Source organism: Apteryx mantelli, chromosome Z (genome assembly GCF_036417845.1).
Source record: "Apteryx mantelli isolate bAptMan1 chromosome Z, bAptMan1.hap1, whole genome shotgun sequence".
Classification (NCBI taxonomy): Eukaryota; Metazoa; Chordata; class Aves; order Apterygiformes; family Apterygidae; genus Apteryx; species Apteryx mantelli.
The window spans coordinates 41,512,913-41,540,329 of record NC_090020.1 but is presented as its reverse complement, the minus strand read 5'-3'; the positions used below and the strand labels follow the sequence as shown (position 1 = coordinate 41,540,329).

General features: G+C 39.2%; 1 protein-coding gene across 5 annotated transcripts in view; it reads left to right on the top strand.

Annotated features, from left to right (window-relative positions):
• The window catches only part of PRR16 (proline rich 16), a 163,124-nt gene that overhangs the window by 123,698 nt on the left and 12,009 nt on the right, over positions 1-27,417 (top strand). For 3 of the 5 annotated variants that reach the window (XR_010886875.1, XR_010886872.1, XR_010886871.1), the window contains exon 3: positions 26,519-26,739. The exons of 1 other annotated variant lie outside the window; for it this stretch is intronic. The gene's annotated coding sequence lies outside the window, so the exon portion shown is untranslated. Of the gene's footprint in view, positions 1-26,518; positions 26,740-27,124; positions 27,193-27,417 lie in introns of those variants that run through there. One more of the 5 variants, XR_010886874.1, reaches the window with a different exon arrangement.

Sequence of the window (27,417 nt, the reverse complement as noted above, 5' to 3'; positions counted from 1 at the left end):
TGTCTTTACCAGCATTGCAGTAATACTTGATTGGTAACATTGTTATGAATCTCTATGGGAAGACTCATGTAGGTCATGGGGCCAAATTGTGACGATGCATTTATTTCCATACTTGAAATTTTTGCAAAAAATGCAACTATGATGATTCATAATATGCAATTTGTACATTTGGAATCTGTATTGGCAACTTAACTTTAATTCTGAAAGACTGACAATTTGTTTTTTCTGAGGTGGCCTTATTTTCAAAAACAAGAGGATTATTTCAAAAATATGTGCAACTTGCAGGCTTGTAATATATACTGCTTGCAGATTAGCTGTAGTATTTGAAAACTATTAAATATTGGGTTTTGCAGAAACTGGGAAAATAATCAGAAGATACTGAAAGGACCCTTTTCTTAGACTATTACAAAGTATTGTTGTAATTACAAAACTATGTTTTTAGAATGTATTGAATAAATTTTTATGTATATGCCTAAAAATGTCAGAGGAAAAAGATATTGTGTACTAATGGCAGCAAGAGATGAGAAACTCATGCTAGAAAAACAAGAATATAGTGTCTTCATCTGAATGCCAGTAGTTAACATTGACTTCATCTTTTTAGACTTCTTAAAACAAACGTTTCCGTTTTGTTGTGTTGTAATTTAGGTTTGACCATGTCAATGTGGTATGCAGGCCAATTATGCCAGTGCTCATTGCAAAAATACAGAAAATGATAGGCTGTGTTCCAAGCAGTTTATAATCAAATATAATCTGAGGTCAATTCTGATCACATTTACACTTGAGAGTAAATCTAAAAATACTAATACTAATAACTAATACTGTTTGCCATTCCTCCATGTGGGAAACATCTTTTATAATCTCAATTGCATTGCTGAGGCAGAAGAAGCATTAAACATAAAAAAAAGTTGAAGCAAAACAGTAAATATGGTAAGTCAAACTTCATATAAGCTTAAGGCTCCAAATGTGAATTTTGTAGTCTTAATGCATTTTACATGCATTGTTCATTTTCTCCCTCTTCTTTTTCCTGATATTCAGCTCCAGCTATACAAAAACATGCTTTTCAGTCACCTTTAACATGGGGGCTGGGGGAACAGAGAGAAGAAATAAGGCTGTAAATAAATTACAACCAACTCAGTGATTTCTAGAAAGAAGACTGCCAATGTAACAAGCTTCAGTGATGGTCTTATAGGCTGAACTCATAGGCTGAGACAAGAAAAGTATTAGAAAAGCATTTGTATATACTAATATCTCTTTTTACAGGTTTGTTTCGCTGTTACTCATTAACCATACATGTAGAGATTAATTATTTCTCTCTCAGACATGCAATGAATCTTTTAAATTGTGTTCAAGTGAATGCTTCATGAGCTGTCAGGAACTGTGTTGCATGTGGCATATTTTCAGGGAATATCTGATATCTGTAGAAGCCTTAAAATGCCTGAAATACAAAGAAGAGAATTTTATCACAGTGCCAGAAGACTCTAGGACACAAAAGAAAACAAACAAACAAAAAAGTACGATCGGTAGGAAAGTGTTGTATTGATTTAGTACTTTACAGGGAACTGCCCATTAGATGAATCAGCTTCACACCACTCTGCTTCATCAATATTGACTGGGAAAATTATGAACTGCAGATCTGATCCCACTGCCTTTTTCCCATAGGCGGTCTCATCCCTTGTGTAATCGGACCCGTGGGTTCGTGCCTTGGTGTGGAGGAAGAGGATCTCTCAGCTGTTGAACCTGGGGACCTGTGGATGCCCCTGCAGTTCGGCTGTGACCCGCACGCCCTACATTTTCTTTGTGTAGGAATGGGTGCAGGGAATGGGAGACAGAGGAGGGGGAGCGTTGTGCTCTTGGCTTTTGCCCTAGGAGGGATTTGGGATAGTTGGGACACAGACTTGGAGCAGGGAACTCAGAGTGCTTCTAGGGTACCCCCCTTGAACAGACCCAGGAACCACAGTGGAGCCTACGCCAGACTAGCTTTCGCTAGTCTTGCATGACATAACGTTTTTTTCTTTGAATACCACTGAATTTAGGGCAATGAGGGGTTTCTGAGTCTGTCCCAGGGAATAAATGTTGAATGGCAATTATGAAAAAATTATACAAAGTAGAAACGTAATCAGTGCAATATCATATGGACTCTTAATGCTCAAAATGTAAATTACATAGTATTCTGGCAGGCTAGATTCCCTGCTTAATATTGTTGTCAAACTACTTCTGATGTTTTTGCAAGTCCTGTATGCTGACATCAGGAATGAGTGAGAAATTACTGAAAGCAAACCATAATGCTGACAGCCATTTTCTGATTCTCAGAGAAACAGTTTATACCAGATCTGTTTTCAAAATGTATTACTTAAGCAAAATCAAAGAAGCCATTTCTTGTTGTTTTAATTTCAAATAGTTAAGCTTCTTAATTAATATTATTAATATTAAAAAGGCTAAGTAGAAGGAACCCAGAGCAAAGGAAATAGCTAGTTTTTCAGTAAATTTTATGCATATTTATGGTTTGATTATGAAATTGTATACTGTACAATTATTTATTTATGGTGCAATAGCAAAGGCTTTTCAAAACTAGAGCTGCTTCTTTCCTTTCTAGATAAGGCTTCTGAGGTCAAATTTGCTGTAACACTTTTCAGCATAGAGCTGACTTACCATCAGCAGGTGATACATGAGGTAAACACCTAGTCTTTTTTCTTACATCTGCAGAAGGGCCTCCCAAATTACACCGAGTATGAGCAAAATAAAACACATGATTTTTGGTTGCAATCAAGTGTAGTTGTTACGTGCCAGAGGGGATACTACAATACAAACTACAGTTTGCTAACAGCACCAGATTGTTACTGTAGCTAATCAGCGTATACTTAGTATGTTTGTGGAAAGACTAATAATGAACAGAGCCTTCCCTACTGCTTTTTTGAAGACTGGTAGCAAATGGCAGCACGAGCCTGGTGGAATGGATTTGTTCCAAGGTTTGCAGAGGTAACCCAAAGTATCTCTATGCCATGGGGAGCCCATGCAAAGGGCTTGTCTTCGCGGGGGCATGTTAACATTAGCCTGTAGCAAGGACTAAAAGGATCATATTTGTGGAGTGAATCAGTGGGTGCTGCAGACCTGCTGTCTGCACTATCCACATTTTGGCATGCGTGGTTACATTGGGCTAGCTCTAGTCTGGTCCTATGGGCTTGAATGCCTGTCTGCAGCTGGAGCGCATGAAGTGCCCTCCGGGACTGCATATGCCCTTTTGGTTTTGTTTGGGGGAGACCCGTTTTGTCCTCTCTGAGGTGGTTCTGCAACACGAACCAAAATGTGGCATGTGAGGGCGATAGGGAGATCCGTATCAAAAGCGCATTTGATACAGATGCACATTTGAGTCGATCTGGATCCACCTGAAGAGCAAGTAGCAATGAAAGCCTAAGGGATGACGAGGAAGAGCCCAAGGAGGGGGTGAGGAGAAGCAGATTTTCCCCATCCCTTTTCCCATGTAGGAACCGAGAAGAGAGAACCGCAGCCATTGGGTGTACAGCGCAGCTTGTGTACCACTTGGGCTGGGACTGGGATTTAGTGCTTCACTTTACTACTTGGTTTCTTGGGTTGGGTCCAATTTATTGCAGTAACTTGTTTATTACTTACCATATGTTTCTTGTGATGTACGACAGTGAAATTTTGTGTGGCCTCTTTTCTTCAGAGAACTTTTTGGTCACATCTTATTATTTATTCATGCCTTTCTGAACCCAAGAGCTTAAAGTAACTTGAGTTATCAAAAATTAAAAATTTTTGCCTACTCACTTTTCATCGTTTTTGTTTACTGTCAGAGAGTTATTTGGCAGTCCAAACTGTACAGGTGTCACATTCATTTTACATTAGAACCATTTGCATCATGTTCCATAGCAAGTATTTTGGCATAGTGTTGAAATTTTTTTTCCCCTAGCTCTTATGGCTAGCCCATGTTTATATGCAAGCAAATATTTAAGTGTAGCTAACAAAATATTAGACAAATTAGGGAAAAATGCTTCTTCAGTCAAGGTTTCAAAATATGAGACTTGTTCTTTGGCAAATCACTTTCGAATGTTGCTTTAATCACTTATTTATATAAGCCAAAGCTTCAACTTGAATAGAAAAGCTTGTTACTGGTTCAAACATGAAAGATTTAAAATAATTTAATTTATAGACATTTCTCTGTGTGCATTTCTGTATACAACAATGCTGTAGCAAGTAAGTGCCATCTTATGCTGCCATTTCTTGTCCCTACTAAGACATAGCATTTTATATTAATTTGAGTCTGTGTAACACCTGTCGAAGATCATCCAGAATCTGGACCTAGGGCATTGCTGACAGTTATGCTTGTTGAGGGGCTACTCGTTGCACCAAGTATCACACAGAACAACAGAACGTGATCCCCTAGCCTCCAAAATGCTCCAAACCTTAATTTACAGCACAGAAACGGGGCAGAAGGAAAAGACATTACACTGCGAAATGACGAGGGTCAAATTCATGCCATAATTATTTTGTAGGGGTGAAAGGGGGAGAGCTTGGAGAGGATAAATAAGCAAGGAAGAGAGGCAATGAAAGGAAGGAGCCCTGAGGAAATGGAAAGTGGAGGGTGTAGCAGAGATGAAGAAAGGTGAAAGAGGGGTGGAAGAACAGCCAAGCAGAACTGGAAAATACTCTGACTGCAGCAGCCATGTCTGACATCCAAGCTGTAATTAGTTTTACAGCTTAAGTCTAAGTGGCTTCTTCCCAGAAGTTTTTTTCCTGAAGGCCAAGTGGGTGGGGGTGGGTGGGGGTGTGTGGGGGTGGGTGTGTGTTCCTATAATGCCTGGAAGCCCTTATGACTGACCAGGTAACCGTTGTTTTTCCTTTGAACTTTTGTGACAAATATTACCACAGGAAACCTAAGAGCATTGCTGTGATTTCAAATGGAAGAAATGCAGCATAAAATAGGTAACCTTTGATAAAAGCCATAGAGGTGATCCTGGGAGTAAATGGTGTTATAGGACAAATAGAGATGCACCGTATAGAACATGACATTTAAGAGGGAATTGCATTGCAATCTCATTTGAAACAGCCTAGACAGAAATTAACCCTCTGCACAGACAAGACCAAATCTATCCCTAGAGCCAGTGGCTAGATTAGTTACATCAAGGATGAATTTGGCCCACTGTACTGATGATAGGATGTAGAGCTCAAAAAGGGCACAAAAAAAGATGAATTGAAAACAAGTGTTAGGAAGCATGTTTAGAATTGTACATTTGTGAAGTAGCTACTGGGCAAAGCAGTTGATGATGGAAAACACAAGAGGACAAGAAGGGATGCCGAGAGAGTGCCAGGAAAAAGTGTCACTACAGCAACTCTCAGGAGCACTTCGGAAGCTGAAGTACAAAGGGAAAAGGAAGTATCTGTTAATGAAGGTTTTCTCTGTAGCTGAAAGTGCATGAGAAGATCTCTGCATGCATTCTTAAGGCTGTTTGAAGGATGAGTCCTGTGTGTGGACTGCTTCTCTTGTTCTCTAAGACTTTGTCTTGTTTTCTCATCCATGTCCGAAAGTAGACCTGTACCTTGCCAGAGTCTTGGGTGTTTTTACAGAACAAATTTATAGGAAAAATACTTTGCAAATTATTTTATTATTCTTAAAGAGAAATCGGAATGCTTTCTGTCAGTTTGTTATGCAGTTCTCTTAAAAAAAAAAAAAAAAAAAAAGGAACAAAAGCAATTTAATTTTAAATTTCAAGTCAAAGTGAAAACTTTTATTTACTTTCCTGTAGGAATATTGATCACTTTGTCACAGGTTAAATTTTTCTTCAAAAATTTGCTTTGGAAAGAAGTATTTTTCATTAAAGGACTTCTCAAGGGAAAAGATCTGATTAGCTCTAATGATAACATTTCATTATCTTGTATTTCATTAGATGGTTATCATTAGTAAAAAGAAAAGATTGAAAGTACAAACTGCTACACCCTTCATATTTTAAATGTATGACATAGTCACTGTCTTTAACCAAAATCATGCTCTCACCTTTTATGTAAAGAGGTGTCAGTGAAAATAGGAGTATGTTCAAGGAAAAATAAGTGCCAAAAAGATGTCTGAAGAGTGTGTTTATTGGGTATTTCCATTATTGCTTTGACATCTCTTAGTAGCTTCTTCAAATGACAAAAGATCTATGCAGGTGAAGTCTAATGTCCCTAAAGTTCTTTCTATTCACTGCCATGCTGAGGTGTGAATTGGCAAAACTGAAACCTAGAGACTCATTTAATAATTCCTCTTAAAATCTTGCTTTATATATTAGAAGAATTGCAGCAATTACTTACAACAGTCAGCATGTGCCAGGTTATTAAGTTTATTGAGGTGGTTTCACTTTTTCCTTACTCCTGCTGGAGAAAGACTGTGTCCACAGGACTTCACGAAAGCTAACTGCTTACGCTGGAGTACTGAGTCAAGGCACGCCTCCGATACTGGGAAGCATGTTACAGGATTATTTCTAAAGTGCACTTACCAATGAATGCATAAATAATTCATCTAAGACCAATACTTGCTAAGAGAGACCATCAGATAGCCAGCAGGTGAGTGGCGTAAGTGGAGTCCAGGTTGGGACTCCACAGCATGATTCAAACATCCAACTCCATAGTGTGGAGCTACCCATAGACAAACCACGAAAAACCCCATGAGAAGGGAGCCTTGCTCACCTGAGGCATTCCTTATTTCTTTTCATGGAAGATGATGTAGGTATTACAGATATGTGCCTATCTGAGCACAGGCATCTATAAAATACAGGCATTTGGGTATGCATAAAGGTATGTTGTACTGCTTGGGAAATTTAAGATGTGGAAACGGTGGATTATAACCTAGATACTCTAAATGTGCAGATATATAGGCATGTGTGTGAATATATATATAAACACACAAATATGTACTTTAAAAGACAAATGACTTTTTTAGAGTTGAAGTCTATGCACCTTGTGCTCAGATACTATGGCGATACACAGCAAGTTCTGAAGAATGGATTTTGTACCAGTATTTCTAGAGCTCTTCTAAAACCGAGGTTAAGTGAACTTACTATCAGTTCAAATACCCTTCTATTTTGAGGACCTGAATTATCTAGAAGCTTGATAGTAAGAAATAGAGGCTTATTTTTCCAGTTATTTCTCTTTTTCATGTTGGTTTGAGTACTTTTCTTTCATGCAGATCTTCAAATAAGGTATGCCTTCCATAACCGTATTTTGCACTTCCACTTATAGCGATGGTTCTTCCTTTTTTAGGTAGGACAGCGCAGAGAGATGGCATTGCTGCTTTCTGCTAGATGAACATATGGATTCTCAGGTTTATAGCTAATGTGAGATCTGTCTGGGTATAAGTTAGAATCATAAATCCCTAGTTAGTTGAAACTTGGCCAATTCCATAGTATTTCAGGTAACTCTTTGATGTTTGGAGAACATTATACAAACTTAACAGGAGGTGCTTGCCTGCTCTAGCTGGTTGGACTCAGCATTTGAAAGCTTCTTCCAGCCTTGATCTAAGCCCTAAGCTGCACACCACATAACCAAAAATGTCATTTGCTTGACCAGAAATTTCTACCTGTCACTGCACAAGGAAAATTGCATTTTGATCATTTGAAAAAACATGTAACTGGCAATGTTCAAGGTAATGGTGTGTATGATTTGAATGCTTCAAAGCTGTGAATATACTGAGAGTAAAATCCTGCTGCTTTTTGCACTTTCAGAGGAAATAAATCCAAAAATGCCAGATGTTCTGTGTGCATCATTTATGCCACTTTTCCCAACCTGTCATCATATCTTTGACGATTCTGAAGACAACTGTCCCCCTACCCCTCCCCACCTGTCAAGTCCCTTAAGATTTTCATAGTTCCTTTTCAGCTACTATTCCATGCCTTCATAGTTTAATTGTTCAATATTTTATATCCATTTATTTTATCTTTTACATCACGACTTTAGAGATTAAGAGCATTTCTTGCATTAAATTCTTCATAATTTAGTTTTGACTGGATATATCAAACTTCATCCAGAATAGACGCCTCCTGTTACCATTGTTTGGGTGTAAGATAATAGAAGTGTCAGTCTGGTGTCCCAGAAAGAGAAACTTTTATTCTGTAAGTTTATCCTTGGGGTACTATTGACTGCTTTACTAGTTCTCCCCAAAATACACATTGAGAAAGGAATATAAAGAATGTTAATATTTCCTTTAGTACTGTGGATTATGCTTGAGAAGTGTAATACTCAGGAGTGACAGATTCTATATTTTAATGCTAATTGAAAACTGATATTCAATAAATCAGATAAGTATTACAAAAACAGCATTATTATTTCCTTTTTAATTGATTGAAGGAGGCCTTGCTTTGTTTTGGATTTTTTTTGCTGGAAGTTGTTATGTAGCAATGGGTAAAAGCTATGGGCCAGGCTGGAAGCTGATAAATGATTTGATAATTTCATGTTATTTTCGAAAATATAATGCATGCTTCAGTTAAATGCACAACAATAACAAGATTGCAGCTGACCCACCATGAATCATACTAAAAATATAATTTAATTTTGTAATGATTGCAACTTCAAATCCACATGGTAGTCTATGTGCCAGAATAATATTTTACATTCACTCTGCCCTGCCCTAAATGTTGCCCAAAGTTTAAAGCTGTCAATAACCACGACCTGGTATTTTTAATTGCACCCTGCACTTCCAACAGAGAGGTTAATGACTGTCTTTCATCATGAAGATCCTTTCCACTGCAGTGGCTGTAGTAAGTCTCAACCTGTTGCCTTCAGCATGTTAGATGCTTCGTGGCTGTAGTTAAGGGCAACCTGCTCTATTTTAATCCTGTGGCCAAATTCAGCCCTGGCATAAGCAGGCAAATTTCACTAGAGTCAGCATAATCATTTATACAAATAGTGGGTTTGGTCCATTAAAACCATGAGACCTATAATCAGCTTTCCCACAAATTAGGTGCTCTTCAGCTCTGTTATTATACAACTGAAAGGCCTCTATGAGCTCTCGAAGATAAATTACTGCAATTTTTTTCAAGTTCAGGTACCTCCTACCAGTCGTTTGCCTAAACTGGTTAAAAGGACATTGCTTTCAAATAATCTTTTTATGCCTGCTGTTTCTGACATTTTAAAGGCTTAATATGAATGTTTTCTCTGCCAGTTATAGGAAGTATGATGAGTCCTATTCAAAATGCTGCTGTTAAGCAAAACTTGTAGATTCACTAGGGCAAAATGTTGCAAAATTGCACAATTATTGAGTTACAGTAAAGATGAATGGCATTAGTTAGATATATGCTCATAAGAATTAAAAAACTGAGTTCTTTAAAGACACGGATTTTCTGATTTTTTAATTTTAAAAAGGTTATTTTGTACGAGAACATAAATAAAGACTATTTATTCTATTTTCTTTTGTGACTCTCCAGCTCTATGTACAATTATAAAAATATGTTTTCTTAAGATCTACTGTTATATTCAAATATCCTTTGAAAATGAATGCATTTCATGTTACAGGCTCTGTCCTGTACGACCTCTGTAATAATTAAGAAAAAGGGGAGGATATTGTGCAGGTGAGGAAGGGGGAGATAAGGTTATAAGTATTTTAAGTAATAAATTTATTATTTATTGAAGCTAACCACATTCAAATAATGCAGATTTCAAAGCATGCCCTCTATTCTAAAATATTTGAGACAATGAACACGTTTGAAATCTATGTAATAAATGAAAGTCACTTATGCTGTCTGCTTAACAAAAAGCATGCTTAAGCAGAGTTTTCAAAGTAAATCATCTTTTCCTGTATAAAGAAAACACTTCCAGCCTGTAGCATGGTTCCTAAATTTGAAACAAGGAAGTTTGCAAGGACGTCATGGCATCACTGTAAGGTGATGCACACCTGTATTTCTCAGGAAATCCATTGGGAAGTGAAGGTAAGCTCCTCCGAGGCTCTGGCCTCCGACTGCAATGGCATAAGGGGCACTCCTGCTCTTTCCTGACAAATGTGTTCTGGCAAGTCTGTAAGAGGTTCTCCTCCAGAATTAAGCCATGCTTTTCAGGTGGACATACACACAGATTTGTAATGAGAGAGTGGACAGACTTATGCCAAAGGAATTTCCAAGAATGATCCAAAGAATACATTAACAAAACATAATATAAATTCTGTTCCCCCCCCGAAAATTAGTAAATTTTAGGTATATTTGCAAACTTTATTATGCTACTTTACCAAAATATGTATTTTCCCAGTGAAAGAATCACTTGCAGTGATTCACATATGCTATTCTGGTCCATACTAATTTTTTGTTGTATATATAATTCTCCAGAGTTGTAAGCGTATTGCTGATCTAAACCTCATACAAACTTGTAAATTATCAAGGCTTGTACTATTCTGCACAGAAACAATTCATGTCTGTCAGTGGGATTTATTCTTCATCTTCACAGTTTCTTTGTATATTTTATTGTTTTTTGATATTTATCTACCATATAAAAAGAAACAGTAAAGGAGATACTATATAGCTGCTACTACTCTGTAATGCAGACTACTAGATATTCCTTATCTAGTCTCATTTTATAGATGAAATTCATTTATCCTCTGAAAAATCTAGGGGATACAGACATTAAAAAAATTTTTTTTAACTGTTCTCAGAGCACAAATTTGTATACACATGCACATATCAGAAATGAAATGTGAAATATGAATTACAAAACTGTACACTTTGGGAATGTTAACTGCTTCATTTTGGAAAGACACTCTAAAGTTGGACTTGTTGCAGTATCTAGAATATTTTCTGTGCTAAATACCTGTTTTTTAAAAGACACAGTAGTAATTCTGCATTTCACAGAGGGTTTTGTTCTTTTTTTTTAACACTCTACAGATATTTTTCAAATGAACGTTGCTCTAAACAAATGTTGTTTTTCTTGTATTTTCCTGTGAATTATGCAGAGATCTAAAGTTCTACTAAAAGTATTTCTAAATTGGTAGGAAATAACGTAAAGCCGAAACATGCTTGTATCATGTTAGATGTTTAAGCTTACTCAGATTGCTTATGCTTTTTTTTTTGGGGGGGGGGGGTTAGTCCAAAAAATGGTTTAAATTTATAATCTGAGGAAGGAGAAGAAGATTTAAATAAAAGGGAAGGAACAGCAAATTAGCATAGTGATCTGCAGCTGGACAGACCTTGGAGGGCGGACAGAAAACAGACGTGATTAAAAGGAAAGGCTAAAATTATGTCTCTTTCAACTCTGTGTACTGGCGGCTACAAGGATAAGTTCAGTCATGAGTCACGCGGGCATTTTAGCATAGACAGCAAAGGAAACAAGTAGGCAGGCTACTTCCTATCATGGGCAAACTGAAAGGCAAACTTTCCAGTGAATTTCAGTATCAAAAGAAACATTTCCCCAGAGATCTAAAGCAGAACAGGCCAACTACTGAAATGTGTGAAAAGTAGAAGAAAATTGGCTTATTTGTTTCCCAGTGGTTATTGCACAAATCAGTTTTCCATACAGACTTATCTAACACAGATCTAACACGGTTTGAGTTGATAAAAACATTTGGCAAAAGACACTGTATTTTAAAAAGTGACAAACTGTGATTAGGTAACATATCCAAAGATGACCATGACTGTAATTCCCCAACAGACAACCTTGTACTGTACTTTCTGTTCTCATGTGTCTTTTAAAATAGGAGAGAACAGCTGAAACATCTTGATGTTCTCATTAGCCAAATTTCAGCAGTCATTCTTCTACTGCTGTATGAAAGAGGATTGTGCTAAACCCTTAAAATTACTTAGATTCATAGTTTTAAACAAAAGCTGAAATTCTTGGCCTCTTTTACTTAGATTTTTTTATAGAATAGAAGAAAATGAGCATGCCATAACATTCTTTAGCTTTTTTTTTCATAGCAACAAAATAAGAATTCTGTTGTGAATAATAATATCCACTTTTGAAGAGTCTTTCTTTGATTGCATCTTCTTCAACAGCAAATAACTCTGAAGCCATATTACTCTAGAAAAGTGTTTTTTACAAGATAGCAGATGTTTCAGCTATGGAGAAAGCCTTGACCTGTTGGTTAACTGTAGGCCTGTGTACTGTGGAGACCTTCAAAGAAGCAGTTAATATGGAATCCCCATTATGCTGTGTTCAAAATCCCTTTTAAGAGTACAGGGTATGTACAGAGCCTTAGTTGCAGATTCCTTTATAGATCTATGCTTTTATTTTGCAGCAACTGGGTTAAGGATATCCCCATATCTGAGAATTATGAAAATACAGGTACTTGTGGATGTTTCTTATGCAGAGAGCAGATAAACACTGGAGCCCATTTCTAAGAGTGACTGTGTAATATCCATCTCTGGAGATATTTTGACCTCTTCAGACAAAGCCCTGAGCAAGCTGGTCTAACTTTAAAGTTTGAGCATGGAGCTGGACTAAATGACCTCCATATGTTCCTTCCAGCACCGATTGTGTCTGCCTCAAAGAGCTGATTGGAAGTAACTAACATGATCATCTGGAAGAAACTGGCTTAGAAAGTTGCTGCTTGTCCAGCATCCATCAAGGGAGTTTTGTTAATGGATGGAGAGCAGCAGTAATTTCTGGTTTAAACGTGAAAGTCTCTACAGAAGATTTAAAGGTTGAGATTTTTAATATATATTTTCTAAACCGTGTATTAAGCCTGGTTTTGCTCAGAGATTAATGTACTGTGAAAGGTAGGTATTGATGCATGCATGTGCCATGTGCTATTTCAGATTTAGCAATTTGGAGAAACTTATATTCGAATTCTCTCATGGATGCAGTGTTTCTGCATGGTTTGATCTTAATCTCTGAATTAGTTGAAAAGTGGCAAGAAGATGAAGTGTATGTTTCTGTGTGTCTGAGTTTCCTTCATAAATGTGCAGGCTGTGTTTCAGTCTCTCTATGTTAGCACTGAGTATTGTCTGAAGCCGTGTTAAGCACCGTTCTTTTCCCTGCTCTAAGGATGTCTGCAGTAAGTACACAAGTCTGTCCCTTACGGCTGTTCACTGAATGCTTTCCACAGTTGATTCAGTCTTCCCGTCACAGCATACATTCTTAATTTTGTTTTTCATGAACTGAAATGAAAACACTGTGTTGCACTGTGTGTTGCTGTATCATCTGTACCATATGTCACTATTATTGATAGCTGGAGCAGAAAGTATAACTATCAGAATTTTCATTAGTTTCAGTTAATGAGACTATCAGTGGTATTATAATTTAACACTCACTTGCTTCCTTGAGTTATTACACAGTAATATCTTTGAACATAATTATGGCTTTTTTTTCCATAAGTTAACACAAACATAAGAATGAGTGTTTTATCACTCTAGCGTTGATAGATATTGTCTCAGTGTACTGGCTGTAGATGCTCTGGCCCTTTGAATTCATAACATTGTAGTGTATTGAGTTAGTGACTGGATTTTTTTTTTTTGAGAGAGATGGATTATTACTATTACATAGGAAGGATTTGGTCAAAAAAGATATTTTTCTGGGTTGTTTTTTGACTGTAAGAAATATATCTTTTCCTTATTGAGTTTACTAATAAAACTAGCATAGAATATATTTTTGTCATACCAGCATATAAGGTTTGAGCAAAATATCACCTGTCCCTTAAAAAAGAAAAAAAGGCACCTGTGTGCATCTGCCTATGTTGGAAGCTCATGGAGCACATAAAGTTACATTTCAGCTGGTCACTTCTGGGTCCATGTGTTTCAATTGCAATTACAGCATTTGTCAAAAATGTCTGACACTTGGAATTAATTTGCAAATACTACCACTGCATTCCAGTAGCACTAGCACACATCACTGTCTTGAAATCACAAGTGGAAAAGCTACCAGGAGATGCAATGTATTCTTTTTACAAATGGAAATTATTGTAATTTCATTTCTGGAGTAACAGCAGATCTTGTAGGATAATTTTTCATGAAAGTATTCATTTACTTCGCACTCTCATTTGCCTTTCAGAGAGTGAAAAGCACAAGTGCATAAGATAATCCCAAAGCCAGCTCATAAAATGCTTGGGCTAGATGAAAGGTTGTGAACTTCAGTGATTAAATGACTATAGACAGCAGTTCAGGCTCTTTACACGTACTGATGAATGCAAATAACTGGAAATTATGTGAAATCGCAGCACCCAATGGCTTCCCGAGTCTCTTATTGTATTGACTTGATTGACATGAAATCAGTTTCTGCCTGCTTCCTTAAGTTAGAAACTCTTTGCAAAGATTCAGTTACCTGGAAAACTTTACAGAAGCATATTTCTAAAATCATCATCAGTATTTTCTATTACTTCTGTCTATAGGAATATGTTTCTTGTATTTATTTGTTTATTAGTGGTTCAGTAGATCCTGAAAAAGCATCCAAAGGCAAAAGGTTGCTTGCAGTATTATGTTGCTATATTCCTAAAAGTCAGGCATTTTCAAGAACAGATAATCTTCCTTGTGTCGTCCCAATCCTGAAGAAATTACCAGTCAAAGTAATCAAGAAGAATATAAAATGAGGAAGCCATGATAGGGATGGTTTGGGTTTAACTCTGCAATGAGACTGAAGAGTTGTCCAGTTTAGTTGCATGGAGTAAACTGCAGTGACCAAGTTAAGACATTACATGTGTCTGTCTGACAGGTGGTATAACTGTTCTGTGTGGGATTTTTTTACTTTTGGGTACTGTGAGGGTGCAGGTACAGTAAGGAAAGAGAGGAGATTGCATCTTCTGAGAGAATAGCAGAAGGTGCTGGAGAAGGAGATGTTCTGGCTTGGGGGATGAGGACTTTGGAGCGGGCAGAGAACATCTAGCACTATCCTGTTGGCAGCCACTGAGGAAAAAGCACTTATAAGGACAAAAAAAGTGACTTTTTAAAGTTTGTCTTTAGGAAGTCTAGTAAGCCACCAAGAAAAGATGCTGAATGCAGAGCAAGCCTAGAGGGCATTCTGGCCGCTGGGAAGGTTTGTTCATAGTCCATTTCATTTTGATTCAGTCCTGCCTAAAAGATCTGAATTGCCTCTTTCCAAATATTACCTTATTCCAGTTGAGCCTTAATGAAACCTAACATTAGAGACTGCAAGTCCTTTTGGTATTTGAAGTGTGCTCAGTTTAAGAAAGATGCAGGCAGATCCACCTGAAAATTTTATCCCATTTCAAATCTTGAGAGAGCATCTTTGCTTGTAACTTCTCTGCTTAGTGCCTGAGGGTAGCTGCCAAATTTGGGTAGCAGAGTATTAGGATAGAAATAAGGAGGAATCGAGTGTGTTTTTAGCACAAAATGTGTTTCTCTGTTTATAATCCTCTTTCATCAGAATACTTCCATCACCTGCAGTGAGTCATTAACTGCAGCCCTACTCCCTCTTGCTCAGTGACTCGTGCATTGTTTTCTGCAAAATTGCATAGTTTCAGCAGAAGGAATGGGGAAAATCCCACACTCAGAGTAATCTGTAATTGCAGATCCTGGTGGTCTCTTAAACAGAAGACTGGGGTTAAAATCTAGTCACAGGAGAGAGCTGAACATTGTTTTTTTGCTACTAGGCAGGTATCTTAACATTTAAATTCTGTTTTCACCTCTCCCCTTCTCCATTCTCTTCCTTCTCTCTCTCCCCCGCCAGCCTTCCCCTCTGAATGCATTTCAAAAGGACCTGGCAGCAATTACTTCATTTTGAGCGGAGCTGATCTGGTCGGCTTTTACAAGGAGAATGTGTGTTCTTGGGGAAGCTGGGTGAAAGCGTGCTTGTTGCTGGACCCCAGTCAGCCGTTAATGGGAGCTCAGCCAAGTGTCTCAGCCCTGCAAAGTCCTTCTGCATACATACAAAAAATGAAATATGAAAGGACCAAGCTGCAGCTTTTACTAAGTTAAAGCATCTCCGGCATGCAGTAGTCACTAAGCGCAGGGACTTTCAAGGTGGTAATTTTGATTTAATACTTGCGTTGTCTTTTGGGCATCTGTGCCTTTGGATTTAACTTGTGGCAGGTTAGATGAGACCAGATGACCTTCAAAGGTCCCTTCCAACCTAAATGAGTGATTTTGTACTGCATCCCTACCTGAAATCCTAATGTACTTAGGAAGGAAGTTTTGTCTAGGAAAAAAGCAAAATTAAATGTTTCCTTTTTTTCATCTTGTCGTTCTTCACCTTGACAGAACAATGTTCCTTGCTGGTCCGTTTTAACTGAAATGGTTGATTTTTTTTGTTGGTTATTTGGCAAGGTCTAATTGAAATGGATCTTTATGGAATGTACGTTATAGAAATTATGCTATCAGATGGCCGATAACTTGTTTTGCTAACTGACCCTCTGGAGTCCTTGCCTGTGATAAAGACATTGAGGCCATAATGCAACATTTTATTTTTGTATAGTATCTTGTGTCTTGGGAATTTAAGTTGAGAATGTGTAAACAATTTGCTTACTATAAAATATATTTGGAAATGAGAATTTTTGTTCTGGATACTAACTTTAGATTTCCTGACAATTGTTTTGATCAACTCAAACCTTTACTTTGATACCTACGATAGGTATGGATTCTGTCCTAATGGGTTATGATGCAAATGAAAACACAGTTTGGCCCAAACAAGGGTTTTTTCCTTCGATCTTCTGATATATTTTGGTTTCCACACGGTTACAAATTCCCCCTCCTCATTCTACCCCAGTTTTGCTACATCCTTTTGAATGTGCATTTTATTAACTTTGCTGGGAACAACTTCCTTTTTTGTACCTTGGTAGTATAATTATATACAATTTTGATATTGCATGGTTCCTTTCATAGTAATAGCTATATTCTGGCCATCTCATTGCGTATCTTTACTATGCTTATACTAGTGAGCTGCAGCTCCCTTGAACCAGAGGTGAAGTTCTGGAAATGACAGCGATTAGGTGACAACTGAGGTCTTCGGCTGGCTGATGGCATCATGCTGCTTGCAAGTCCTCAGGTGACCATACAACACTGGTTATGTGGCACCACCACAAGGCAGATGGGATAAATGTGGTCGTACTGTGGTCATACTCACAATTATCATACTGACTGATTCTTAACATGAAGCAGTTCCTGACGTTTCTTTCAGAATAAGGTATGGGGGACTTTTTTTGTCTTTCTGGAATTGCGGGGGAACTGTGGAAAAACAGTGGACTACTGTTAGAATTTAAATGATTTAGTGGTGCTCTCATAGTAGGATCAGCAGGAATGGTGGGAATGGCCTTCACTCGCAGGAGAACCAGCCAAGTCAGGTAGAAAACAGTATAAGCAATGGCTTGGGGTGTGAATGAGCATTGATTTAAGGGCAAACTCTGATTATACAGCTAAATTAATTCTATAGCAAAGATGAACTTCGAGATAGTCTGAGGTGAGCTTTTCAATCCACATTTCTAAGTCCATGTGGATAAGGTTGAGAGAGAAAAAACTTCCAGAATTTTAATTGCTGGGCAAATAGTTGAAAATAAAATATTTCCTTTCAGCAGAGAACTAGCTGCATATGACATATTACCCGTCCTGCATGTGTCTCTGAGGCAGACAGAGAAACTTGTGATTCATAGCCCAGAACGTCTTTAAAACAGAGGCACGGTGTTATGTGTAAAGACACCAGCTGTGTAAAATGTAGGCATTCTGGGTAAGTACAAGCCAAATTCAGTCCTTTAGGCAAGGTCAAAATTGTATAATTCCAAAACAAAACAAACAAACAAACAAACTGGTAAGAAGATGCTATCAAAATGTAAATAATTGACTACAGACATGTCAGTGTGTTCATGTATTCCTTCTGACAGTACAAATCTTGTATGATAAACAAATTCTCATCTTCAGACATATTATCAGCACTTTGACTAATTGAAATTTACCTCTTACAGAAATCTAGGCAGTTAAAATAAAAGTATAGCATCTGAATAGAAACGCTATTAATAGAAAGTTTCAAGGTGACTACTAAACCTTTTGTTATTCAATCCAGGAGGAGGGCATAAGCAAATAGATTCCTTGTACTGTTTGATTAAAAAAGGCAATTACATGTTCTGCATCTTCTCTTCAAAATGCGTCAGTGCCATTGTAAATTCCATATTCAACAGGGTTTATCACAGTGAAATAGTGGACAAATAAAAGGTACCTCTGAAAAATACAGTGAGACTTGCTATAATTAATCTGGTAGGTGAGTTAATGCTATTAAAAAAAAAAAGTATATTTAAACATTGAAATTTTAAATAAGCTAAGCATTTTTTAGTTAAATCCTGGATTAAATATCTGAGGATGAATTTGGCTCCTTTGCAGCTATTTGCATTTAGATATTCTATAAATAAATAATTAAATATATTATTTAGCAGGTTCTGGCCCTCTATCTGATTTGTGCAGTGGATACAAAATTCAATGAGTTTATAGGTTTATAACCAAAAAGGGCTTTATGACATATAGTCAGTAAAATGTCTTCTTACTTTTTATGCTCAATCTAAGATTCCTTGCTATAACCTTCATAAAATTAATGGATAAGTCTCCTGTGCATTAGGATTTGAATATCACTATTCTATGTACTTTTTGTGAAAATTAATGCTGTGTCATCTGACACCAAGGCAGAATGCATTGTTATGGCTAATGAACTTTGCACTTTATACAAGAAACAGATTTCTGTGCATGTCCCAGAACTTTAAAAAAAAAAGTAGAAATAATAATTTTCAAATGTTATTAGAAGTGTGAAATATATTTGAATCCATAACCTGCAGGAACATTGCATATACAAAACAACAGCTCTTTTCATTACTTAAACTGCCACAGAGTGACTATCTTATTAAAGAAGAAAACAAAATGTTCTGCTAATTTTATTGTGATCTTCCATAAATCTGTCATGACTTTGAGCTAGAACTGAACCGTGAGAAACACTGTTAAGAGCATTAGATTGTAATGATCATGCAATAGAAAAATGTAATGTGTTCAGCAACTGTAATAGACCTTGAATGCCTCTAAAGAGTAATACAAGTTTCTGAGTGTAAGTGAGCTGCAGATCCCACAGAGGGTCAGGAATGATTATATTGATTATTGATGCTTCAGGGACTGCAGAAGAAAGCTAGAGAAGAGGAGAGTCTAAATGGTGTTTTCAGAGATCCCCAAGAGTCCATAAATAAGAGGAAGGATGAAGCAGAAAGTACAGAAAGCAAATTATTGGCTGTGTAGCTGGTGAATATTTCCCTTTTGTACATCATCCGCCAGTGGAATCACTGGAAGAGAAGTGTAGGAACAGGATACCTGTTTGTAGTAGATAGGAAGTGTACTCTTCTATCTGAAGTTTGGCTGGAGCAGCCAAAAGGGCTTTAAGCAATGCAAGAGCAGAGGACTAAGAAGGCATGTAGAAACACAATTAATAAGATAAAGAAACTGAAGAGGTAGCAATTCAGTGAGTTTATTATGAATGCTAACTGGAATAACAAGAAAAGGGAATGGAAAACTCCCATTCATTGAAAGAAACGTAATATAGTTGTGGTATTACCTAGATTTATGGTTTGCGTAACCGGAATGCTCTCGGGTTATCACCTGCCTAATGCGCAGAGTGATTACAAGTTCATACATATTATGTGTCAATAAAGACATAATATCTAGTTTTACAGTAATTCATTCTAATGTTAGAATTATAAATGCCTGTGGAATTAGTAAAATCCAGAGAGATGAAAAGAATACAAATGGAGAAATCTTATAGGCCCATCCATACGTGAATATTCTTTAAGAGTGTCTGAATCACTCTTTAGAAAAAAACATTTAGAAATATTTGAGTTTCTTCCGGTCACTCTAAACAGTAATAGAACAGTGGCAAAAAAGATCAGCAGGTTGACAGGGTTGTTTTATGAGTAACACTGTACATTTGCATGGCAATAAAATTGCCATTTTTCACATAGCAGAATAGGAAACATCAACACTACATTTCATCTTTATTAAACAACGCCTCATTGGAAGTATTTCAGCAAATACCAGAAGAAAGAAAATGACAAATGGCCACTCTTTGTTATATTCAGAGGATAATTTTCCCCAATAAAAGCATGTACTATAATTACAACGCTCTAGCTTAGGCTGTGGCCAGCTTCCAGCGGCACAAACCTGCAAATTGCACACTGAAGGGGGAGCTGATTCCTGACTGTGCCAGGCATCTCCAGCGCCTTCAGCTTCAACCTGATGTCCCCACCAGACCCAGGGTGCTGAGTGGGGAGCTGGGGATGCCCGGGCATCGTGGGACAGCATGGTCCCTGTAGGCGACGCTGAGGTTCAGCAGCCCTGCTCTTTTCAGCAGCTGAAGCCCAGCCCGACTGCAAATCCCCTCTCCCTCTCCAGGTCTCGCTGGGCAGGTGGGATCTGCTCCATGGTGGGGCGGGAAGATCGCTGCCGAACCACTGTAAGAGTGGATTAATCAAATGGTCATTATTTAAACTGATTTTTGCTTTGAAATTTTTTTTTTTTAGGAGTATCCAGATATTTTTGTACACATCTAATGGTAGCTGATATTTATATGAATACACATGATTTCCAAATATGTTAGATTTTCTGTTTACTGACAGTTTGTCATCTTAGGGGGCTTTTAAAATAGCTTTCTGACTTCTGGAAGAATTAAACAGCAAGTTAAATTATTATTAATAGTGATTAGTGCATTGACTATTTATTATAGGATCCATTGTTAGGAATTAAAGGGCAGGCTAACATGGGTGACACTGTTGTGGGTGTTTACTACAGGCCACCTGATCAGGAAGAGGAAGTTGATGGGGCCTTCTACAGACAGCTGGAAGTAGCCTCACGATCCCAGGCCCTGGTTCTCATGGGGGACTTCAGCCACCCTGATATCTGCTGGAAAGACAACACAGCTAGGCACAAACAGTCCCGGAGGTTCCTACAGAGCATTGGTGACAACTTCTTGACACAGGTGGTGGAGGAGCCAACAAGGAGAGGTGTGCTGCTGGACCTCGTACTAACAAACAAAGAAGGGCTGGTGGAAGATGTGAAGGTCGGGGGCTGCCTTGGCTGCAGTGACCACGAGATGGTGGAGTTCAGGATCCTGCGAGGAGGAGGCAGGGCACTAAGTAGGATCGCAACCCTGGACTTCAGGAGAGCAAACTTTGGCCTCTTCAGGGACCTACTTGGAGGAATCCCATGGGTTAGGGCCCGAGAAGGAAGGGGTGTTCAAGAGAGCTGGTTAATATTCAAACATCACTTCCTCCAGGCTCAAGAGCGGTGCATCCCTATGAGTAGGAAGTCAAGCAAAGGAGGCAGGAGACCTGCATGGATGAGCAAGGAGCTCCTGGCAAAACTCAACCAGAAGAAGGAAGTATACAGAAAGTGGAAAGGGGGACAGGCCACTTGGGAGGAATATAGGAACGTTGTCAGAGTATGCAGGGATGCGATGAGGAAGGCTAAGGCCCGTTTGGAATTAAATCTGGCTAGAGATGTCAAGGACAGCAAGAAGGGCTTCTTCAAATACATCAGCAGCAAGAGGAAGACTAGGGAAAATGTGGGGCCCTTTGCTGAATGGGGTGGGTGCCCTGGTGACAAAGGATGCAGAGAAGGCAGAGTTACTGAATGCCGCCTTTGCTTCAGTCTTTACTGCTCAGGCCAGCCCTCAGGAACCCCAGACCCTGGAGGCAAGAGAGAAAGTCTGGAGAGAGGAAGACTTTCCCTTGGTGGAGGAGGATCAGGTTAGAGATCATTTAAGCAAACCTGACACCCACAAATCCATGGGCCCCGATGGGATGCACCCACGAGTGCTGAGGGAGCTGGCGGATGTTATTGCTAAGCCACTCTCCATCATCTTTGAAAGGTCATGGAGAACAGGAGAGGTGCCTGAGGACTGGAAGAAAGCCAATGTCACCCCAGTCTTCAAAAAGGGCAAGAAGGAGGACCCAGGGAACTACAGGCCAGTCAGCCTCACCTGCATCCCTGGAAAGGTGATGGAGCAGCTCATCCTGGAGGCCATCTCCAAGCATGTGGAGGACAAGAAGGTGATCAGGAGTAGTCAGCATGGCTTCACCAAGGGGAAATCATGCTTAACCAATCTGATAGCCTTCTGTGATGGAATGACTGGCTGGGTAGATGAGGGGAGAGCAGTGGATGTTGTCTACCTTGACTTCAGCAAGGCTTTTGACACTGTCTCCCATGACATCCTCATAGACAAGCTCAGGAAGTGTGGGCTAGATGAGTGGACAGTGAGGTGGATTGAGAACTGGCTGAATGGCAGAGCTCAGAGAGTTGTGATCAGCGGTGCAGAGTCTAGTTGGCGGCCTGTAGCTAGCGGTGTCCCGCAGGGGTCAGTACTGGGTCCAGTCTTGTTCAACTTCTTCATCAATGACCTTGATGAAGGGACAGAGTGCACCCTCAGCAAGTTTGCCGACGATACAAAACTGGGAGGAGTGGCCGATACACCAGAAGGCTGTGCTGCCATTCAGAGAGACCTGGACAGGCTGGAGAGGTGGGCGGAGAGGAACCTCATGAAGTTCAACAAAGGCAAGTGCAGGGTCCTGCACCTAGGGAGGAATAACCCCATGCACCAGTACAGGTTGGGGGTTGACCTGCTGGAAAGCGGCTCTGCCGAGAAGGACCTGGGAGTGCTGGTGGACACCAAGTTAAGCATGAGGCAGCAATGTGCCCTTGTGGCCAAGAAGGCCAATGGTATCCTGGGGTGCATCAGGAAGAGTGTTGCCAGCAGGTCGAGGGAGGTGATCCTGCCCCTCTACTCAGCCCTGGTGAGGCCACATCTGGAGTACTGCGTCCAGTTCTGGGCTCCCCAGTACAAGAGGGATGTGGCACTACTGGAGCAAGTCCAGCGAAGGGCCACAAAGATGATTAGGGGACTGGAGCATCTCTCTTATGAGGAAAGACTGAGAGAGCTTGGCCTGTTTAGCCTGGAGAAGAGAAGGCTGAGGGGGGATCTTATCAACGTGTACAAGTATCTGAAGGGAGGGTGTCGAGAGGATGGGACCAGACTCTTTTCAGTGGTGCCCGGCGACAGGACGCAAGGCAACGGGCACAAACTGAAACACAGACAGTTCCATCTGAACATGAGGAAAAACTTTTTCACTGTGAGGGTGACAGAGCACTGGCACAGGTTGCCCAGAGAGGTGGTGGAGTCTCCTTCTCTGGAGATATTCAAAAGCCGCCTGGACGCGATCCTGTGCAACGTGCTCTAGGTGACCCTGCTTGAGCAGGGGGGTTGGACTAGATGATCTCCAGAGGTCCCTTCCAACCTCAACCATTCTGTGATTCTGTGAATTCCATTTTAGTTAATATATGAAAGGCTTTTCCTTCCATGGCTTTTCCTTCTAATTCCATCTCGGTCAACAGGCCATTTTTTCAAAATCCTATTAAGCAAAGACTTTCTGGGGAAAACTTGGTGGTGTCATCTTGATCAAGAGCATATTGATCCTTTCCCAGAAGTCTTCATATTACATTTCTGATTGCCTGTTTTTTAAAGAAAAAAATGATCTGAAACTTACCATTATCCCACTTAGTTTTTTTACTAGCAATATTTGACAGCTGCAATTAAAAAAAAAATCTTACTCTTCATTGCTTCTACACATAGATTTATTAAGGAATTACTATCCAAACAGCAGAAGACTTGTATTTCAATTAAAACCTCTAAAGCAGAAGCGACATTTTAACTACTCCTGATGCATTCTTATCAGTTACTAGAGCTTTCTGCTAACTCTTAATCAGTTTGCAATTTTTGATCTTTCCTATTTATGGAGCTATTCATGGGATAAAGAAGGGCGGATGATACATAGAAAGAATTACACATCTCTAATCTCTATTGTAGAAAATCCTTGCATACAAGATGATTCCCTTTATTAACAAGTACATAGTTTGACTTCAGCCCACAGGCAAGAGAGAAAGTTTTCTTTTTTGGCTGCCATCTTTAGCTCTACTGCTATGTTTCCATTAAAATTAGAAACATGACAAATATAGCCAGCACAGCACTAATCTTAGTGTCACGGTCCAAGGCATCAGAAAGAAAAGGGAAGGCAGCAATTTCACTTTTCCACTATCCTCAGCATCTGAGGCAGTGACTAGGCTGCGTTATTCTAAGCGACGCAAGCCAGCAGGGCCCAAAGTGGCTGTCTGTGGCCATCCTCTTTAATTTTAACTCTGGAAGGAAAGCCAGGATGTTTTGACTCAAATGTAAGGTAAACCGTGGCTTGTGTATTTGTATGGCCAAAGTGAAAAACTGAAAACTCTTATTCTGTTCAGCACTTAGATATTCCAGCTGACACAAATCCAATTGTTTTATTTCATCTACTCATAAATAAAGCACAGGGCAGATGTGCTAGGCTTACAGATTGCTGGGGAAGGAGCTGGTGGCTGTAGACTGTTCTTCTTTTGCCTTCTGTTCCTGGAGATAAGAGAAGCCCAAACTGAGTTGCTTCCTCTGCCTGAGGTGTTTTGAATTCACAACTTCCCTGATGTCCTAAGTGTACGATACGTTTCCATACCGAGCGGTGTGGCTGCAGCCTGCTTAGGGCTGCACCTCCAGCTTCTGTGATGTTTTGCAGCAAGAGAGGGGGGGTGTGCGTGCTGCAGTAGTGTTTGTGTTTTGGAAAAGCTGTGTGTACAACACCAAGGGGGACAGAGCCTATTCCCTTCTCTTCTACTTTACCTATGCCTAAGGGAAGGACTCATCTGTCAGCCTCAGCCATTCCTGTCCTACATGTCCCTCTTGCTCAGGTTGCTCCCCAGAAGCTGGCTTTTCCCAAGCCACAGAGCAGGATGAAGTTTTCCCACTCTTTTTACCCTCCCCTCCTTACCGCTCTTCCCACCCATGAAAGGCACCCGCTCTGTGCCCTCTGCACGTGCTTGATGACTCAGTTACTTGGCACTCATGGCAGCGACGAAGGCCAGCTGAGACTTGGTTCATCTGCTCTCCACTGGCGTGTGTTTAGGCTTTCCCAAAAATAGTCTAGAATTTGGTTCTCAAAAATAAGTTTGCATTTATATTAAGACTTTTAATAGAAGATTGCGGGAGGATACAGCTAGCAATTTGCCATTCAGCACATGCTCCGTGTTGGTGGGAGGAGTGAGAGCTGGCCTCGTGGAAGACAGGGAAGAAAGCCTCTCAGCCGCCAGCTGTCACTTTGTCATTTGACCATTACGCACTTCGCAAGTTTGACATGGTGCATGTAGATTTTGTTACATGGCAATGAGCTTTCAGCCTGTCTGATTTACAGTTGCAATAAGTGCAGTGGTTTATGCAGTGCTAGGACCTTTTTATTTTTCTTCCTGCTTTTCGGTTTACTCGTTTTCTTATTAAAGAATCACTACAACATATGTAAAACAGTTTACAAAGGTAAATTTAAAATCATTGCTTTTTCTGATGCATACTCATTGATATCTTGTTTTTCCTTTAGGAAAAACGTTTTGTAAATTAAGTATTTCTTTGTAAGCAGTAAGCATGTACTTCTAATTATTGACACATGATTGTTATTCCAGTGTATTGTCCCAGGATGTGTTTGGGGCTAGGAAACATGAGAAATATTAGAAATAATTAAATATTAGTGTTAGAAATAGGAAAAGCAAGCTGTTCCAATTTCCTTCACTTGAAAGTTTTCAGACTGCTTTTGACTTAGGGACATAGTTACATTCAGAGTTAAAATGCTCTTAAATATTTTTAAGAGATGTGGTATAAAGGACGAATACATTTTTGAATATTAACTTTAAAGGAAAGTTTCATCTGACCAAAGTTTGGCATCACTTGTTTGGTTTACAAAGGAAATATAAAGCCATTTTATTTTTCATTGCCATTGTCATCAGCTAAGAATCCCAAACGAATACTCAGCCTCTCCATCAGCCCAATGTGCAATTCTCTGCTCTAAAAAAATTAACAGAATGCATTGTGGCTATAGCAGAGTTGATTTTCAAATATTTGCAAGGGGATTATCTGAATTACAGATTAAGCAGGCTTGCCTTCCTCTTTCACTCCTGGTTGTATCGCTGTGTCACAGAGTGCTTAATGCAAGGTCCATGCTCTCTTCACCAGGCTCTGCTTTGTTCATTGATGTCTAAAATTGTATCTGTTCTCTACAGAAGACTCCAGAAGGTTTATCAAAAAATGAATTTATGTTCTGATGACCTAATTTACATAGATTTTTATATTGCATTTTTTGTTTTCTTACATCTGCTTTACTGCACCATCAGAGCAACTGAGAACCCACTGTGTAAATTCCTTAAACTGGTTTCAGTGTAGTGACCAAATTACTGCTTTTCACAAGATATATTTAATTTGCCCATTCTCATATTTCTCTTTCATACAACACTGTCATGTCTCTGGGGCAATTCTCTTTTTTTTCCAAAGCTGCCTCACCTTAAGAACATGTGGCTGTTGGACTGCTGATACATGGTCAGTGCCTTAAATGGTTACTATTATTGTTCTGTCTAAACTAATATTTGTGTTTATTTTATAATTATAGTATTAAAAGGATAGAAGGAACACAGGAAAAGCTATAATTATGACAAATCAAAGGTGATCTATTTTTAGGGCCTTTTTTCCTCTTTCTGATACATAGAAGGCAGTTTATAGTCTTCTGGTGCTCCTTCTCAGACTCTTCCTCTTTATCTTCCAGGCTCTGACAGAGATGGCAGCCACAGCTTCTAGGAGTTTCCTCGTGTCTTTCCAGTTTTATTTATTATATTGCTTCTTCCTCTTACCCTGTTCGTTCCATGGAAAGGAAGGAGGGACCTGGAAGACACAGGGGACACACTGACACCTCTCAGAGCATCTGCAGAAGCATTGAAACAACAATTTCCAATGACTCTAAGAGAAGACATCACCTTCCAATGCAAGGTAATGGCAGCAAACCTAGGTCTGTGTTAGGCCTTGGGATTTTGTGAGAAGTTATTTGATTTGAACAGCAAAAATTGAAAGTTAAGAGACTAAAGGATAGGATTTAAAAAACAGCAGTGTGTAAGACAGGACAGGTAAATTCAAGAAACCTGAGCATATGACTTTAACTGTAACCACAGACACTTGAAGGTCTGGGCACAAATATTCAACATTAGGTGCTTTCTTCTAACAATTTTGACTTGTTCAGCAAAAGCAAACCATTTCTGAATGCATGGATACAGAAAACAAAGCCATGTGTCTTTGCTGTACATCGTGATGGGTGGAAAGTCCATCCTACTTTAAAAAGGCGTATTTATCAGTAGTTTTATCCGTCTGTCCTGTGCAGAGGAGGAAATCCTTGAAGAGATGTGTCAAATGTGCAGTGGACCATCCGTGACTTTGAAGAGCTGCAAACTCTGTTAATTTGAACTCTGCTTTGGAAAACAACGTTGGAGAGGATCTTACCTGATTCAGCGGGCATAGAGTAGGTTTGAGAGTTCAAACATAATTCGGTTCCAGATAGCCCAGACCACATACCGCCCCTGTGATTGCAATCAGGATTTTGCAACAGGCTTTCTTATATATCTGACTGTCAGAGTTATTTAGATAGATAGATCCATAGTTTTTATTCTGGTTTTC